General features: G+C 37.4%; 1 pseudogene; it reads left to right on the top strand.

The window, feature by feature from the left end:
• Window positions 1–17169: 17169 nt before the first annotated feature.
• LOC111146944 lies at window positions 17170–17806 on the top strand (annotated as a pseudogene).
• Window positions 17807–18027: the final 221 nt, after the last annotated feature.

Raw genomic sequence — 18027 nt, 5'->3', positions numbered from 1 at the left:
TCATTCTCAACATCCCCTGCCAGAGTGATACATTTGTTACAATCAACCTACATTAATACACTAGTCACCCAAAGTTCATAGTTTATATGACGGGCTTACTTTGAGGCTCACAGAAGCTCTGACTCCCTTTTTCATCTGTCTCCTTAGCCTTGGGGGCAGTAGTTTGTCCCATATTCCTCCTTTTTTATGAATTCAAGAGGAGTGGTTGGTTTTCCAGTCTGGTCAGCTTTTTATTTGTGGTTAGGATGGAGTAGTTACTTCCAAGCTCCTTATTATATGCAGAAGCAGAAACCACAAGTCTTAACGGAGCATGTCTGAGTATATATCTCCTCTGTTTTGGAGACTAATCTTCTGAAAACCCCTCAGTTTCTGGTTAGACTAAGAATGTTTCTGAGTCTGTATCTATAACTATCTTCTCCATGTTCAATAGCCTGTTTAAGCAAAATAATCACAGAAACTCGACCTGAACACATCATCTAATCTTACATATGCCAGTATTTTTTTTTAATTTATTTTGATAGAGAGAGATCATAAGTAGGCAGAGATGCAGGCAGAGTGAGAGGGAGAAGCAGGCTCCCCGCTGAGCAGAGAGCCTGATGTGGGGCTTGATCCCAGAACCCTGAGATCATGACCTGAGCTGAAGGCAGAGGCTTTAACCCACTGAGCCACCCAGGTGCCCCCATATGCCAGTATTTTAGATGAAGGCAGAAGGATCAATCAGCAAGACCAGAATAAATCTCATAACTTTTTACCATGAGGACTTGACGACTAATTGACACTTATTTTCTGTATAAATCCATCTGATTTGCAAACCATGCATTATATGTATTAGCTGAATTTAAACATGGGACATATATTAACACAACAAAGAGAAGTTGCATCAAATTAGAATATAAAAAGATGAGGCAGTGAGGCACCTGGGTGGCTCAGTCAGTTGAGCATCCAAGTCTTTCTTTTGGCTCAGGCCATGATCTCATGGGTTGAGAGATGGAGCCCTGTGTTGGGCCCCACGCCCAATGCAGAGTCTGCTTGAAATCCTCTCTCTTCCTTCCCTCTTCCCACCTCATGTGCTTTCTCACTCTCTCTCTCTCTCAAATAACTGAACAAATAATCTTTTTAAAAAGATGAGGTAGAGCAAAAAGCCCTATTTCTGAGTTTCCATGCAATCTGGCATAAACTGAATATTTACAGAAAGCAAAGTTCATTTCATTACATCTTAAACAATTAAAAATACAAAGGATATTAGAAATTGTTCAGATCTCTTGGATTAGATTAATGTATTTTAGAATGATTTAGTCATAATAAATATATTTACATTAGGAAGCTTATTCATTACCAAATACAATTGAAAGTATAATAGTATATGGTCTTTCTAAACTGTAGCAGGATAGTATTTTGAAACACTATTCAACTGTTTTTCTCTTTCCTAGTTCTCTTTTATCTTATTGTTCCTCCACCATTAAAATAATACTGAGTTAGTGCCTTGAGAAAGGAAAACACAAAGAACAGAATATAAAGTAATAGTCGAGTAATTGATTTTGACTTCCAAAAGAGCTTATAAAATCCAAAGCTGACATATAATTTGAATATATTTTTGATTTATATAAATGTGGAATTGGAGGAAAGAAAAATGATTTAAATAATTAAAAAATTCATTTAAACATGCACAACACAGAGAAATGTAAATAATGGATATTCGAGTAAGAAAGACAATATGCAGATATACTAGTCCTTTTCCCAAGCAGATAGATAAAGATCTCAAAAGATTAGCATGGGGAAGAAAGCTAGAGAAGTGACTAGTCTTTTTTTTTTTTTTTTTAAGATTTTATTTATTATTTGACAGACAGAGGTCACAAGTAGGCAGAGAGGCAAGCAGAGAGAGAGAGAGAGAGAGAGAGAGGAGGAAGCAGGCTCCCCACTGAGCAGAGAGCCCGATGTGGGGCTCGATCCCAGGACCCTGGGATCATGACCTGAGCTGAAGGCAGAGGCTTTAACCCACTGAGCCACTCAGGTGCCCCGAGAAGTGACTAGTCTTTAGAGCCTGATGGTACCCCAGAAGAAGCCTGACACTTCCATCCCTTGGCTCTGTCCAGTGGGAATGACTGGACCCCTATATGTTTAAGGGAAATCTGAGGTAGAGGGGTCTTCTATATGGTTCACCTGTAGCCCATGGATGTGGAAACCTTGTGGAGGAGCACCAGAATATGGTGCCAAACCACTAAAATAGATAAGGCTATGGACTTGGATATAGCTTCAGAAAATTCTGATAATCTTGACCTTCATAGAGAAATAATCAAGTCCCCTAAGAGGGGGTGTGGCAGATGCTCTTTTCCAAACATGACTGCAGCAAGTACTCTCATTCCACATGCTGTTTTTACTATGTGAGTCTGACAGGCCTACCATCAAGAAGTAGGGTCTGTGTTTCTTCTTGAAGCTAGTGGGGTTACAAACAGAAGTGACATGATGGGATTCCAATGCTAAGTAATAAAAGGCAAACAACTTCTGCCTGTTTCTCTTCAATGTTTTTGTTCTTGGAACCCAGCCATCCATGCTGTGAGGAAGACCAAGCAGCCAAGAGAAGCTACATGTAGGTGTGAGGCCAACAGGCCCAGCTGAGGTTGCAACCAACAGCCAGCATCGATTTTCAGACATGTGAGTAAAAGAAAAGTCTTTAGATGATTCATGTCTCCAGACTTGATATATTCCAGATGAAGCCCAAAATAGCTCAGAATAGAAACAAGCTGTCCCTGCTGGGCCTTTTCTAAATTCCTTGTTCTCAGAACCCAAAAATATAATAAAATAGTTGTTTTATGTCACTAAATTTGGAGTACTTTGTCATGAAGGATCGATAACTGGAACAATGGGGTGGGGAAAAGGAGTGGATCTGAGAGGGATAATGGAGGGGAAGACCCTGGTCTTGGGAAAAGTAAGCAGAATATCTAAGTGCCTGGACTTATGCCTAGAAGCCAAGGCAGGGTCCTTAGCATCAGGACCAGATTCCACAGTAAGTGCCTCAACACCTGGCTAAGTGAGTTACATCTTAGTGAGTGTTGTCATGGACAGAAGATGATACAGGGACAGACACCTTTTCCTGATGCCATGACAATACCGTTAATTGTAGATACTTAGGGATGTTACTGAAGAATGGAAGAACATACGAAATAGAAAGAATCATAAATTGACCAACTTTCATCTTTAAATATCCACATTCAAATCATATTTGAGTTGGCACGACTCAGGTTTTCTTTGCCGTTTTTGGATTATGTTAAATTTAGTCAAAGAAAATAAAGTCCCATTTTACCTTTTTTAAATCTTAATTTTATAAAATGTCTCAAGTGCCAGCTAAATATTTTTTGGAGATGCTTACAGAAATAGGCATTGCTCTGAACAGATGATATGTATTATCACATGCCCCTTCAGAAAGTTTCAAATTTTAATTGGGAAATAGTGTTTAGATTGGCAAATTCAAACCACAGCTTTGTCTTCAATGGAGAAAATTTGAATAGAAACTAACAGCTCTTTTTGCTTCTACTATTTTATTTTATTTCTTATTAATGTTAATTACAGTAAAATGTAAGTATGACACACTTTATCATCTTTAAGTGTACAACTCATTAGTTTCTGCTTCCACTTTTAATGATTCATTCTGTACTTTATACCTCTCTAGAGATCTCATACAAACTCTCAGAGAGGGGTCTTAAGAAAAGAACATTAGTTTTACTCATAAATGACAAGCTAAGTTTCTGCTAGTGATAACTGACCCATTCCTATCTAATCAGACTCCACTGAATATTCTTTGGGACTTGTGGTAAAGTTTGTGAGATAAATAGCCTTGATCAGGATGCATCTGTGGCCCTAATCCAAAACAGAGTTAATGGGCCTGAATCGGAGTTAAATCCAAGAAGCTCAATATATCTGACAAAATTGGATAATAAAATACCACTAGGGACACTCTCTGGACTAAAATTTATAATTGTCAATATGATGTAATCAAAAATGCTAATTTTTGTAATCAATCTCATTTGCAGCCAAATTCTACTTATTTGACATCAGCCTAGTTCATGGAACTCTTATGCTCAATTTAAGAAAAAAATTGAAATATCAGTTACTATTTTATTTGAAACCTGAAATTTTAGGTAAAACTCTGGGGATTCCTGCCCTACTCCTGTGTGATCCCAGAAGATGTTGCATCCATGTGCCTTCATCCCTGTCTCTAACACTGAGCTCCCTAACTAACTCTTTCTGACTCCAAAGTTCATCTCCATTCTGTTCTGAGATGTGGGGCTTTAGTTCTATGGCACCAGTGTTTCTTGAACCAGAGTCGTGCTACCAGTGAAAGAAAACTGTGAGATGTAGAGTATTATAATGCACAGAACCATTAGCTGTGTGGAACTCCAGAGAACCTAGGCATTAGAAGAAATTATGCACATTGTGAGCAGATGTATTCTAATATTTATTGCCTTGTAATGAGAATATGGAAGTTGAGTTCTGTGCCTTCTAAATAAATAAATACATATATACATACATAAGACACACAAATAGCTAGTACACACCTCCCTTATATTGTGATGAATGAATTATTAATGGTTACTTGAGTTCAGTTCTCAGAGAGAAAAGGGAGAGGAAGAGATAGCAAGTCATATTTCAGTTTTCTACCCAACTGTGAAAGAAGAAGTTGGGCAATTTAAGGGCACTGATTACACTTTAGGTTCATTCTTCTAGGTTCATCTCTAACGTTTCCCCACCCCCCAGGTTTTTATTTAAATTCTTGCTAGTTAACATACTGTACAATATTAGTTCCAGGTGCAGAGTTTAGTGATTCATCACTTATATAAAACATCCAGTGCTCATTACAACAAGTGTGTTCCCTAATACTCATCACGCATTTAGCCCAGGCCCTGCCCATCTCCCCTTCAGTAACCATCAGTTTGTTCCCTATAGAAACTGTTTCTTGGTTTGCCTCTCTTTCTCCCCGCTGTGTTCATTTGTTTTGTTTCTTAAATTCCATATATGAGTGAAATCATATGGTATTTGATGTCTATTGGAAGAAGAATGGATAAAGAAGATGTGGTATATATAGACAATGGAATATTACTCAGCCACCAAAATATGAAATCTTATTATTTGCAATGACATGGATGGAACTAGAGGGTATTATGCTAAGTGAAATAGTTCAATCAGAGAAAGACAATTAACATATGATCCCACCCATATGTGGAAGTTTAAGAAACAAAACAGAGGATCATAGGGAAGACGAAAATATAAAACAAGACAAAATCAGGGAGGGAGACAAACCATAAGAGATTCTTAATCACAGGAAACTGAGGTTTGCTGGAGGGGAGAACAGTGGAGGGGATTGGGCAACTGGGTGATGGGCATTAAGGAGGGCACGTGATGTAATAAACACTGGGTGTTATATAAGACTGAGGACTCAGAGGCCTATACCTCTGAAACTAATAATACATTGTATGTTAAGTAACTGAATTTAAATTCAAAAAGTATAATAAAAAAAGAAATTATATTCGTTTTCTCCCGTTTAAAAAAAAAGCATTAGAATCCAAAATATATAAAGAACTTATAAAACTGGATACCTGAAAGACAAATAATCCAGTTTAAAAAATGGGCTGCAGACATGAAAAGATATTTTTCAAAAGAAGACATACAGATGGCCAACAGGCACATGAAAAGTTGCTCAAATCACTCATCATCAGGGGACTACAAATCAAAACCACAATGAGATGTCACTTCATACCAGTCAGAATGGCTAAAAATAATAACACGGGGAACAGGTGTTGGCCAGGATACATTGTTGGTGGGAATAAAAACTGGTGTAGCCACTCTAGAAAACAGTACAGAGTTTCCCCAAAAACTTAAAAATAGAACTACCCTATACCCAGCAATTGCACTAGGGGGTCTATTTACCCAAATGTTATAAAAATACTGATTCAAAAGGATACATAAACCCCAACATTTATAGCAGCATTATCAACAATAGCCAAATTATGAAAAGAGCCCAAGAATCTCTAACATTTTTAAGTGTATAACATAATAAGCATGGGATTAAAAAGAAAAGCAACTTATTGAAATAAAGTGAACATAATAACAACTAGTAACTTCCATAATTTCAAAGCAGTGTTGAGTATACACAGTGTTTATTGATATTGTCAATAACTTGAACATAACATGAAAATTTCTGTTTCTATTGTTGACAATGTCACCTAGAATGGCTTGGACTACTGTGTTTTATTGCTTACAGTTAACATCAAACGAAATGCTAAACTTCAGTTAAAGGACAGTGAAAGAAAAACTGCATTTTTTTTCTCATCCAAGTTCATAAATCCCTGAAAGTCTATCCACAAATCTCTTGGTGTTTAGTGGAGCCCAGGTTAAGAATCCCTGAAGTGATAATAGGTTAGATCTTTACTGTATTGTACAATGAATTGCTTCATGCTTCTCACTAATGTCAAGAAGAGCTATTTATCATAAAATTTTAGCTAAAGTCTGAAAACAAAACAACAACAGAAGGGGAAAAAAATCCCACTTGCATCCACCAGCGGTAAACCAGGAACCATGGGCTGATCTAGGCTCAGGAGATGGAAGGCTACATGCATTGTTCGTCTTCAGAAATGATTTTGGAAAATTTGCCACTTTCAGCTTAGAATACCTCCACATTTGATTAGAGTTAAAAACAACTGAAAAAAGTCGTAGACATATTAGGTGAGCCAGGTACCATCTGTGCTCAATCATAAGCTCTTTTTCTATTGGTCCTTCAAGTGAAATTTCTCCTTGGGTTAATATTCTGTGTAAATTTAGCGATATCAGTTACATAGGAAAGGGCAAGTTACTTAAAGACTCAACTCCTCCGGTTTCTCTTGTGTAAAATAAATGGGTTAAGCTAAATAATCCTATGGTGGACTATAGTGGAAAGACAATTAATTTTGAAGTTAAGCATTAGTTAAAATGCCCACTGAAATTCTACTAAATAAAATATGATTTAAGAAAGTTAAGACCTAGTTAACTATAGAGTTGTTAAGAGGATCAAATAAGACAACATAATGCTTCTAAAAGGCACACAGTAAGTCTTAAATATGGGGCTTCATACTCGGACTCTGATAAGCCTTAATAGAAAAATGCCTGCTCCATGCATATGGAATCCCAATTGTTACTTTTATTTTTTTTTATTTTTTTATTTTTTTGAAGATTTTATTTATTTATTTAACAGACAGCGATCACAGGTAGGCAGAGAGGCAGGCAGAGAGAGAGAGACGGGAGGAAGCAGGCTTCCCATGGAGCAGAGAGCCCAATGTGGGTCTTGATCCCAGGACCCTGGGATCATGACCTGAGCCGAAGGCAGAGGCTTTAACCCACTGAGCCACCCAGGCGCCCCCCAATTGTTACTTTTAAATAAATGCTCGTTATTGAAAATACTTTGAACACTGGGCTACAACATGCTTATTTATTTATTTTTTTTTTTAGTGAAGAAAAACTTCTGTAAGCATTTCTCGAATTCGCTGGCATTAGAAATGCTGAATCATGGAAGAGAACGGTTGTGGAAGAGAGATGAACAGCAGATTCAGGAAGGCAGTAGACTGTGAAAGACATTGGATGCCAGGTTAAGACACATGGCTGACAAATTCTTTAAAACGTGAGGCAGAGAGCTAAGCCCAAAGCACAAAGACTAACATGGTTAGATCGTTAGTTTGAGTGAGTGCTCTCCATATTTTTGTGTCAGGAGAACACAGAAATGACAAGATGTGCTCAGTGTGCTGGTGTATACAGACCAGGCTCCCCGTGGCGGGTGTCAGCTCACAGGGCAGGGTGGGCTGCTCCCACAGCCTCCGAGCGCCACCAAGGTCTCCAGACCCACCCAGTGGTAACCTTCACCTCAGCACACCTACAGGCCATCGGTGACTCTTTCCAGAGCACAGCAGTTGGACCTTTGGTCTCACATATACAGAATAGTTTGATGATGACTTATCAAAGAAACAGGACAGAACACATCATATTCTGATTTTTATTTATTTTTTTTTTATTTTTTTAAGATTTTATTTATTTATTTGACAGAGATCACAAGTAGGCCGAGAGGCAGGCAGAGAGAGCGGGGAGCAGGCTCCCGGCTGAGCAGAGAGCCCAATGCAGGGCTCGATCCCAGGACCCTGGGATCATGACCTGAGCCAAAGGCAGAGGCTTTAACCCACTGAGCCACCCAGGCGCCCCATATTCTGCTTTTAAATAGGTTCTCACCACTTAGAGCTATTATTTGAAAACATTCACAATGGGATCCTAAATGAGAGAACTTCTCCAAATCCCCATTTACTTCATAGCAATAAAGCAAAAGAGACATTCTAGGCTAACTGCTAAAATTTAGTGCACTTAGTGATGAAAGGACACATTTATGGGCTTAGGGTCTAGGCTAATTTACACTTGCTATTATCTTTCTAGCTATATGTGGTGGACAGAATGATGCCCCCCAAATATCCATGTACTAATCTCCAGAACCTGTGAATATGTTATCTTACATGAGGAAAGGGACTTTTCAGATGTCATTAAATTAGAGATGGATCCTGAGTGGGGGAGATGGTCCTGGATTATTCAAAAGGGAAAATGCAATAGCAAGGGTCCTGTCATATGTCTGTCTGTGACAGAGGAAGCTGAGGTGAGACAGACAGAGAGACAGAGATTTAAGATGCTCTGCTACCATCTTTGAAGATGAAAGAGGGTCCAAGAGACCAGGCTTACAGGTGGCCTATAGAAGCTGGAAAGGCAAAGAACACAGGCCTACCGACACCTTGATTTCAGGATTTCCACCTACAGATTATAAGAGAATAAATGTATGTTGTTTAATCCACTAAATTCTTCATATTTTTTTACAGTCACAATAATGAACTAATATACCATGTGTCTGTGTAATACAATTTTTATGCTTTTTCCTCTTGGCTTAAGACATAACACACTGTTTTGAACCAAACAGAAATACATATTAAATTGTCACTTGTGGAAGTGAAGTTCCAACCCCTCACCTCTAAGAAGAGTCAAGAGAAGAGAGTTAAGGATCTGTACTTTTTTCAGTATTGAATCAATCATTTCCATTAAAATGTTATGAACTATCAGGAGTACCTTAAAGATCGTTAAATAGTTCATGTTTAAAATTCTTTCTGTGCAATGTTGATACTTTGCCTTTATTTTTGACACTTCTCCTTTAATAAAATGCACCATTTATCACATTTGCAGTGGAATATCAATGATTTCTTAATAGTTGGTATCTGCTCTTTTCTACTTAACATTATGCCTAGATTTTAAAATGTCACAAGGACAGCAGACATTTAAAGAGAGATAGTTTGGCAATGTCTATGATTGTGTGTTTGTGTGTGTGTGTTTGTGTGTGTGTGTATGTTTACATGTGTGTATAAAAATATACCACACTTTCCACATCGACTTCCTTAGCTTTGTTATTCTCTAATTCCATGATCTTGAAAACCAACTACAGCCTCTGTGCCTCAGTTTCCTCAAAATACTACCTCATAAGATTAGTGAAGATAACCAGTAAAGAAAACGTATGAAAATGATAGGAATGCTACTTGGCACAGAGTAATCACTCTGAAACATTAGTATTATCTTCATCACTAGTATTATTATCTTCATCATTAGTATTATTGGTATTATTATCTTCATCACTAGTATGCCCACTAACTAAATGCATAAAGAAACCTCAAAGCTCTTGCACTATCCAGAGATGGTGGGAACACCACTGTGACCATTAGTGGTCAGTTATCCTACTGTATCTTACTGATGGCCTGCGTGACTTCTCCAACCGGACGCTCACAATCCCACAGATCAAACCATTGCCATTCGCTGCCCACTATTGCAAATTACTCTAATTCTGACTCAATGGTAGGATTTAACAATGTAGGATCATTAAAAATACATTTTCAGAATAGTGAGTTATTTAGATATTTTTAGCATTTACATTCCCACTGGCTAAATTAAGATCATGCTTAATCTTCTTAGTTGGATAGCCAGAATTTTAAACCGACAAATGGAGGACACCCATTATATCTGGTTGCACGCATTGACCTATATATTCAATTTAATAAGAAATCCACTTATCTGAACCAAGCATTAATCATGTCATAACTACGTTGAAAGGATATTTTCCTTCTTAGAAAGGAAAATCTTGATATCAGGATAATTTCGTGATTTCCAAATTGTATCTGTTAAATCTCCAGTAACCAGGGCACTAGATACCAATTGTTAGACTACGAATCAGTGTATCTGGAGTACTCATCAAGAGGTTACTTATGGTATCTATCAGAATTGGCAATTGACAACTTCTTGAACTATTGGCTAAGTTTCCTCATCACTGACATAGAACCAATAAGACATCACCTAGAAATTATAATGTGTGCTGCACATATACAATTGGTTAAATGATTTAGTAGCCAAATGTAAGGTACTCAAGAACTTGCTGTCTTTGAAGCCTTTGAACACAGCCATAGGCCACTATAATCTCCACATTTAGAGCTTTTAACTAAATATATCTTCTCATTTGAATATTAATTATTTTGACATCTAATGACACTTTTCAACTTACATTTTTTTTAAATTACATCTTGTCTCAGTATATAGTTAAAAGGGCTCGTTCATTTTAAAAATCACTCTGCCCGTATTGGGTATTAACTCCTTAGACATTTTTTTATGAGGTTAATTAGTTAACAAGTATATGTTAACAGGCTTAATTTTAATACATTCTAGTTAATTTCCTACACAGGACAGGTCGGAATACAACATATTCATTCCAACAGAGGCAGAAGGAAAGACAAGATATGTCATGATGAAACGAATACCTGTTCCTTAACTATCATAGCCTGAAGCTTGGGTTTTGTTAACAAACAGATATCAGCATCGTTTTCACGTGGGCACAGAATAGCTGGTTGGTTTCACTCCTTCACTAACTCTGTCAACATTTATAGAAGATCTCAAAGCCTGGAACTAATTCAGTTATTGGTAATATAAATAACTATTCCATTTGTTATATTTTATAGAAGAAAAATGGAAAAGTGATTTTAATATGGATACACTTCTTTTTAGTGGTTTATTATTGCATTAGCACAGAATCAGTCTTAAGAAGGACATTAAGAAATGACCCAACTGTTTTTCTATCTTTGGCATGCCTTACGAAGTTTTACTCTAAATCTTTGCATTTGTGATGAGGGGAAAAAATAAAGACAAGGCTTTTTGTACCGTACCCTTCAGCCTCAGGATTGCTACATGTACATCTGGGGAAGAAATTTTCAGAGATAAGGAAAGCACTGGGTGAGACAGAAGTGGAAAATGGAGAGCCACACCTTGTCACGATGTGGTGCAACACAGAGCAGACTCATTCTGGGCTGGGTGTGAGTAAAGCCGCATGTCGTAAGATGCACCTGCCTTTCCTGATCATTCTTGATACACAGCATTAGACTGCAACTGGTGGTGGCTCTTTTAGTAATACTGGACAGGGCTCTTTTAAGCCAGGATTTTTTTTTTTTTTTTAAGACAAAACCTTCATTGAAAATGACTAAAACATACTCTTGGAATCACATGTAGTTTATTAAATGAATAACTGAATAAGAAATATTTATACATCAAAACACAGGTAACAGATAAACTGATTCTGGTTACTCTTTGGTCCTTCTCGGGTGAGAATTTGATGCACCTTTTAGGGCATCATCACCAGGTGGTATCAATTCTCTCCTCACCACATCCTGGTTTGGTTTATTTTCTGATACTCTATTGAATGGACGCTGTTCTTGTCCAAAATTGTTGGCTGTGAAAAAAATTAAAATTGATACAATCTGCAGAGAATTCTTGACTTTCCATCTCCTCATGTTCAAGGTTCAAAAAAGATCAGTATATTTATCAGTGATTCATATAATGCCAGCTAAGCCTGTTACTCCTAGCTGCTGTGGCAATTCGTGTACAACAGTAATGTGGGGGCATGCATTCTCCTCCAGTAAGCTTCTGTGGAATAACGCCACGGCTGCCAGTTTCTTTAATGGAGAAGTGTGTCATTGGCGTAGCTTACTGAGTTTTGTCTCACTTGAAATTTGATCTGTGTTAGGGCAGTAAGAGAGGTTTTGTAGTTCATTTGAATTTGGGATCTGAAGAAAGTTGTTGCTGGCTTAGTAACTTCCTGATCAAGCCCCCTATAGCATCTTTGACTCTATGATACTTTCTGGGATTTTCACAGCAAAGATCTCTTCTGGGTACTACAGTGAAAGAGTCTACAGTTTTTTCCTTACCTCTGTTATTCTTACCCCTCTCTAAAATTTAATAGTAAGCATTTACCACTATACCTTAAGTGATAAGGTAACGACAGTGTATACCAGTTACTTAAAAAAGAAATTCATTAAGTTTATTATTTCAAGGAGACAATCCATTACATTTTATTACTATGTAAAAATATATACCATTCCTTTTTTATTTCAAAAACATGGCTTTTAGATACATATATAGGTAGTTAGGTTGACAGATAATCTCATTTTATTTTCCCCTTAAACCTACTCGATTACGTTGATCTGTGAGGGAAATTTAAAAACAAACAAACAAACAAAAAACTATCAGGTGTACATGAATAAGACAGCCTATTTCAGTAAAAAAAAAAAAAAATTCTCTTATTGCTGCTTGATAAGAAACTGAACAACAGATTCTACTAAGGCTAATTGACATAAATTCTACCATAGAATTAATTCAATTTCCATTAAGCACTGGGGTGCTAAGCCTTATGTTATGGCAATCATTCATTATCATAGGAAGACTTGCTCTATTATCCTATTATCCTAGATATAGTATTTGTTCAAAACAAAATTATAGATACTATTTGGGAGATTATATATAATACAATATCCCTTGGGATTACCATATTTTTTTTTCTCTTTTTTTTTTTTTTTTTTTTTTTTTTTTTTTTTTTTTTTTTTTTTTTTTGAGACACTAATCCTTAGTATAAATTTCAGGCTAATGCAAATTTTTTAATAAAAACCTTAAAGTATTTTATGGTTAAATAATGATAATTAAAAGAGATTAATTTGCTTTCTGCATTTGTAAAATTCATTCAAGAGCATAATGCAGGATGCTATTTTTCCCTAAGAACTGCATTTTTGTATTACTATTTCCTTTAGAGAGTTCACTAAGTCTAGATAAATGCTGTATATTTTATAAACTGCCTTTTATATCTCAAAAATGTCTATTTTTCTGAACAGACTGAAAAAAAATCACTTCCTCTTCTAATGTATCATGCTAAAGTCTGGAGGATAACAGTGACTAGGTCAAAAGGAGCTTAAAGCAGCAGGACACTTCAATTAATACGACAAGATAAATATTTGAGGAGCTTTAAAGGTTCATTTCTCATAAAGATTTAGATAACCATCATATGTTATATAATGACTTCATTTTCATAATCATCATCTGAAATTCCCTTCAAATTAAATATATATATATTACATGTAGATATATTTTATTTGACATATCCTCCCAATGAAACAATTACTTTGGTGCATTTAATGGCCTTCCTCCTAACTGATAGAGCTGTACGATGTTCTCCATTCTGCTATTAAAATATTCTAATTAAATCAGTCACCCTGGTCCCATCTGTTATATACTGATCTCATGTGGAGAAGCTGCTAGAATCTCTCCAGGGTAGTGAATGTACTCAGTTCCTTTCATGGCCCATTGGAAGTCACATGCAGGAGGACCTTGTTCTTGGTTTGAAATTATAACTAATGCTCTGGGTATACAATAAACCATAGTGGATGTTATGGAGATTAAATCAGCTCTTTTTCAGAATGCTTGCAGAGTAAAACAATTGTGGTCCATGTCACTGTTCAGAAGCCTACACTTCATCATGGTCTATGAGGAAGGTCTGAGGAGATTTCCTGAATATTCCCTCCAGGTCTAAGCATGATAGGCACCGGATCCTAGGTCTATGGGAACATGGGTGAACTGATGAATCTATCACCCAAGACTGGAGCCTACCAGAGCACCAGAAATCAGCACTAAAGTGCGACTCCTAAGTGCAGATGACCTCTGTCCTTTCAGGGATCACGGCACCCTTGATGAGTGTTTCCCAACAAGTTTACTGTTTTTTAAATTTTGATTTCTTGGAAATTCTCTGTGGTTTGATGGCAGGGTAATCCATAGAACTGTGTGTATAATCTTCTTGTTAAAAGATGATAGTAACAGTGGTCTTGATATGTTAATTAGGAGGATTTGGCTGACAAAATGCAGGTTTTCATAAGTGATAGATGAGAAAACTGTATTTTTCTCTGCATTGCTCTTGCTATTTTTTGGTTCTAACTCTTCGATTCATGGAATGCAGATGTCTTTTACAAAGAAAAAATCTTATTTTATTACTGTATTTTAATAATTAGGTGGGTTAGTCTAGCTGATACTTCTGTTCGCTAAAATGTATGACTACCCATTATTAATTGTGATGATGCTTCATTACAAAGTTGACAATTCAGCTTATATCTCAGATCCTTTTTGGTGTTGAGAAGGCCATGGAGTATATATTAATAAACTTGTACATTATTTATACAAACAGCTAAGCATACAGCTCTATCTATCTATTACAAATGAGCATATACTTTTTTTCTCTCTTATCCTATTTTTTACTATTTCAAATATTAAATAGTTTCAAAGTTTGTTTTTATCAAATCTATTCATGCCTATAAAGAATCAACTGTTCTACCAGATTTTAAAATCCAGTGTCCCTATATGAGGCAATCCTTTGACTCTTGTATCTGATTAAGCATTTACTTGTTTTTATACAAACTGTATGTCTGTTGGTATCTACTGCCCTCCTGCTATAGCTCTTTCTCCCCTTGCCTTCTCTTGCACATATATACCTTCATCTACACTTTTTCTTGAAAAGCTCAATCCCACTCTCGTTCTAATCAGTGTTTTGTGTTAGAGTTTGTGTTATTCTGAATCCTACCCAGAGCTATCTCCCATTTACTTGGCTCATTCACTTCTGACATCCCTAAACTACCATTTCACTTCTCTCTCTTCAAACCTCTAACGTCTTCCTTCTAGTCTTCACTCACAGCTGACCTTGCTTCCTATTTTCCTGGGAAAACCAATGAGGGTAGAAGAGAAGGCCTCCAGAAGCTCTCAGATAGGCATGTTGACCCCACATCCTTCACACTCTGCCCTGTCTCCCGTAAGGACAGGCGGACCCCCTCACTCACATGTTTGCTTCTCACCCTGCCCAACAGACCCACACTGGCCACACTAGGCACTGTTATAGCACTTTTCCATATTCTGCATTTTCTGCACTTCTACAGGATCACTATGATTATCAAATACTTTCCTCACATTTTTAAAAAGAGGAAATTCTATCAATACATTTAAAGTCAGTTTCCACATTTCTCTACTTCTCTTCTTCCTACCCCAATCCCCCATTAAGGCAAATCTCTACAAAATGTTGTCTGGACAGACTTGCTCTTTTCAACTGAACTCTTCACATTTTCTCTTGAATCGTCCTCATGATTTCATTTTCACCATGTTTGCAAAGCCGTTAATAAGAAGACTAATTCCCAGTAGTCATGTGACTTGAACATCAACAATTGGTATAATCAGGCTCTGAAACAGTTTTTTTCCCCCTTTGGATTCCAGGAAACACCTGGTGTTCCAGCCTTTGTTTCTCAGTCTGCTTTTCTGATCTCACCTCTCGTGCTCTGACCTCCAAATGCCGGTAAGCCCCAGGACTGTCTTCCATTCACACTCAAACCCCTTGTGACATTACCTAATTTCATGGCTTCAGATTTCCATCTCCAGCCTGAACCCTTCCTCTGAATTCCAGAGTGTCTCATTCAACTGCTTAGTCAATATTTCTACTCAGATGTCTAGTGGATGTTTCCAGCTTACAAACATAAGAGCACACCTCCAAGAAAGAAAGAAAGAAGGAAGGAAGGAAGGAAGGAAGGAAGGAAGGAAGGAAGAGGAAGGAAAGAAGGAAGGAGGGAAGGAAGGAAGGAAGGAAGGAAGGAAGGAAGGAAGAAAGGAAAGAAGGAAGGAAGGAAGGTGAAGAAAGGAAGAAAGACTGGACTAAGGAAGAATCTGCTCTTCCAGTAGTAAAGATCCTGTCTGGCTTTGTCATAGACTGTTACTTTTCATTCAATCCAGCAGCAAATCCTATTATTTCTGCCTCCAAATTATATTCAGATTTAGGATCCCACTCTTTCCATCCTTATTACTACCACCCTAGGCAAAGCCCTGATCTTCCCTCATCTATATTGTCACAGACGCTATCAACTGATACACCTGCTCTGCCTTTACTTTCTTTTCTGTCTGTTCTCAACACAGAAGCCAGATTGATCAAGTTAAAATGACATATTATGCCATAACTCAACTCAAAACAGTATTTCTTAAAAATTTCAATTTATTGCTTTTAAATATTTTCTCACTATAGCATTAGGACAGTTTCAAAAGACAGCATAAGGAGATGTACACATACACTCTCTGTTGCAAAAGCACCTATATATTGAAGAACCGTGTTATCAGAATCAGTATCCGAATGTCTTATTGACAAGTCCCTACCTGGGGTGGCTGTGTTTTGGGCTGGCAGAGTCTAGACAGGGAATGTGGTGGGGAACACAAGGGTGGAAACTCTGTGTAGGAGGCCCTGATGAAGGCTGTCCTTTTCCAGCTGGAATTACTCTTGAGGAGAAGACCCAAGACACCAGGAAAAGGATAAGCACAATGTATTTTCAAGGTACATCCACTTTTCTGTGTTCTCATCTTTATGTTGTCTGGCATCTTTGTTAAAGTCCTTCTGTCCTTTGAGATGACCCTGGGCGTTATTATCGGAATGCTTGGCCTGAAACTCACTATGATGAATATTAGGCTGCATGTCATGCTGCTCTCTCTCCAGAATATGAAACAGCAGACAACACAAAAATCTGAATGCTGACAGCAGAGGAAGGACAAAACACTCAGCCAAGGTTTAAAGGCCATTTCCCAAAAGTGGGTTTCCTAAAATCTGCTAGGGAAGTTGAGGTACCCTGAAAATGCACCATGCTTAACCTTCATCTCATGTAATTCCAGTTGGAAAACCTAAGGAAGCAAAGCTACTTGGACTTGGCCTTATAATAAAAATGTGGTTTGTGGGTTCAGAAGGAAAGAAAGACTGTTATGGGATTAAATTCCAAAGAAGGCAGAAACCAAAGCTACTGGGAAAACAATTAAAGCTTTTCGGTGTGTTCATGACCATCATTTAGAAGAAGAAAGCCATGACAATACCTACATCTTACTAGAGAACCTAAGGTGGCTTCTGGCAACGTACAAACCCAAATCCTTCAGAAGATTTAAGCCCTACCTAACACACCGCCGCATGAGTGGAGGGGCAGAATATATGCAGAGCAAAGCACCTTTGGGGATTGGTTGATGCATCCAAGATGGACAAATGCACAAGCAGTTCTTCCACTGAAAACAGTGCGGGAAAATGCATGGAAATCATGAACACAGAGCCAGGAGATTCCAGAGATCCCACAGGAAAGGAAATTTTCCACCCTTTTGGGCAGTAACACAACTTGAACAAAGGTTATCTAACCATCTAACCAAAATCTTTGGGTACTAGCATTATAACTAGTATCCTCCCATAGAAGGTCCTAGTTAATATTTTGAACTTGTGGTTTCTCTGTACTATGTTGACCTTATACCACATTTATAATCTTCAGCCATGTGGTTATGTATATAGATATCAACCTGCTTCCCTGAGACTAGCCTAAAGAACGCAAGTGAAGCATATAAAAATGAAGGTAAAAATTAGGAAAACCTTAGTAGAAAAACATGAGTGAACAGAGGTAAAATATCTAACACCACACTGAAAGGCTTCTGCATCTCTATTATAGAAAACTAGAATTCCAGTAAGGACTTCTAAGTGAACAAGTATCCCATATAAGAAATCTTGCACATGTATGTTTGTCATTTGAAGCTTTTTAAATGAGCTGGGCAGTCTGTTAAAATGTGTTTTGATGTAGAAACATACAC

Source organism: Enhydra lutris, unplaced genomic scaffold (assembly GCF_002288905.1).
Source record: "Enhydra lutris kenyoni isolate GAN:26980312 unplaced genomic scaffold, ASM228890v2 scaffoldscaffold15, whole genome shotgun sequence".
In the NCBI taxonomy this organism is placed as follows: domain Eukaryota; kingdom Metazoa; phylum Chordata; class Mammalia; order Carnivora; family Mustelidae; genus Enhydra; species Enhydra lutris.
The sequence above is the reverse complement of the archived record's forward strand: the minus strand, read 5'-3'. Positions and strand labels throughout refer to the sequence as shown.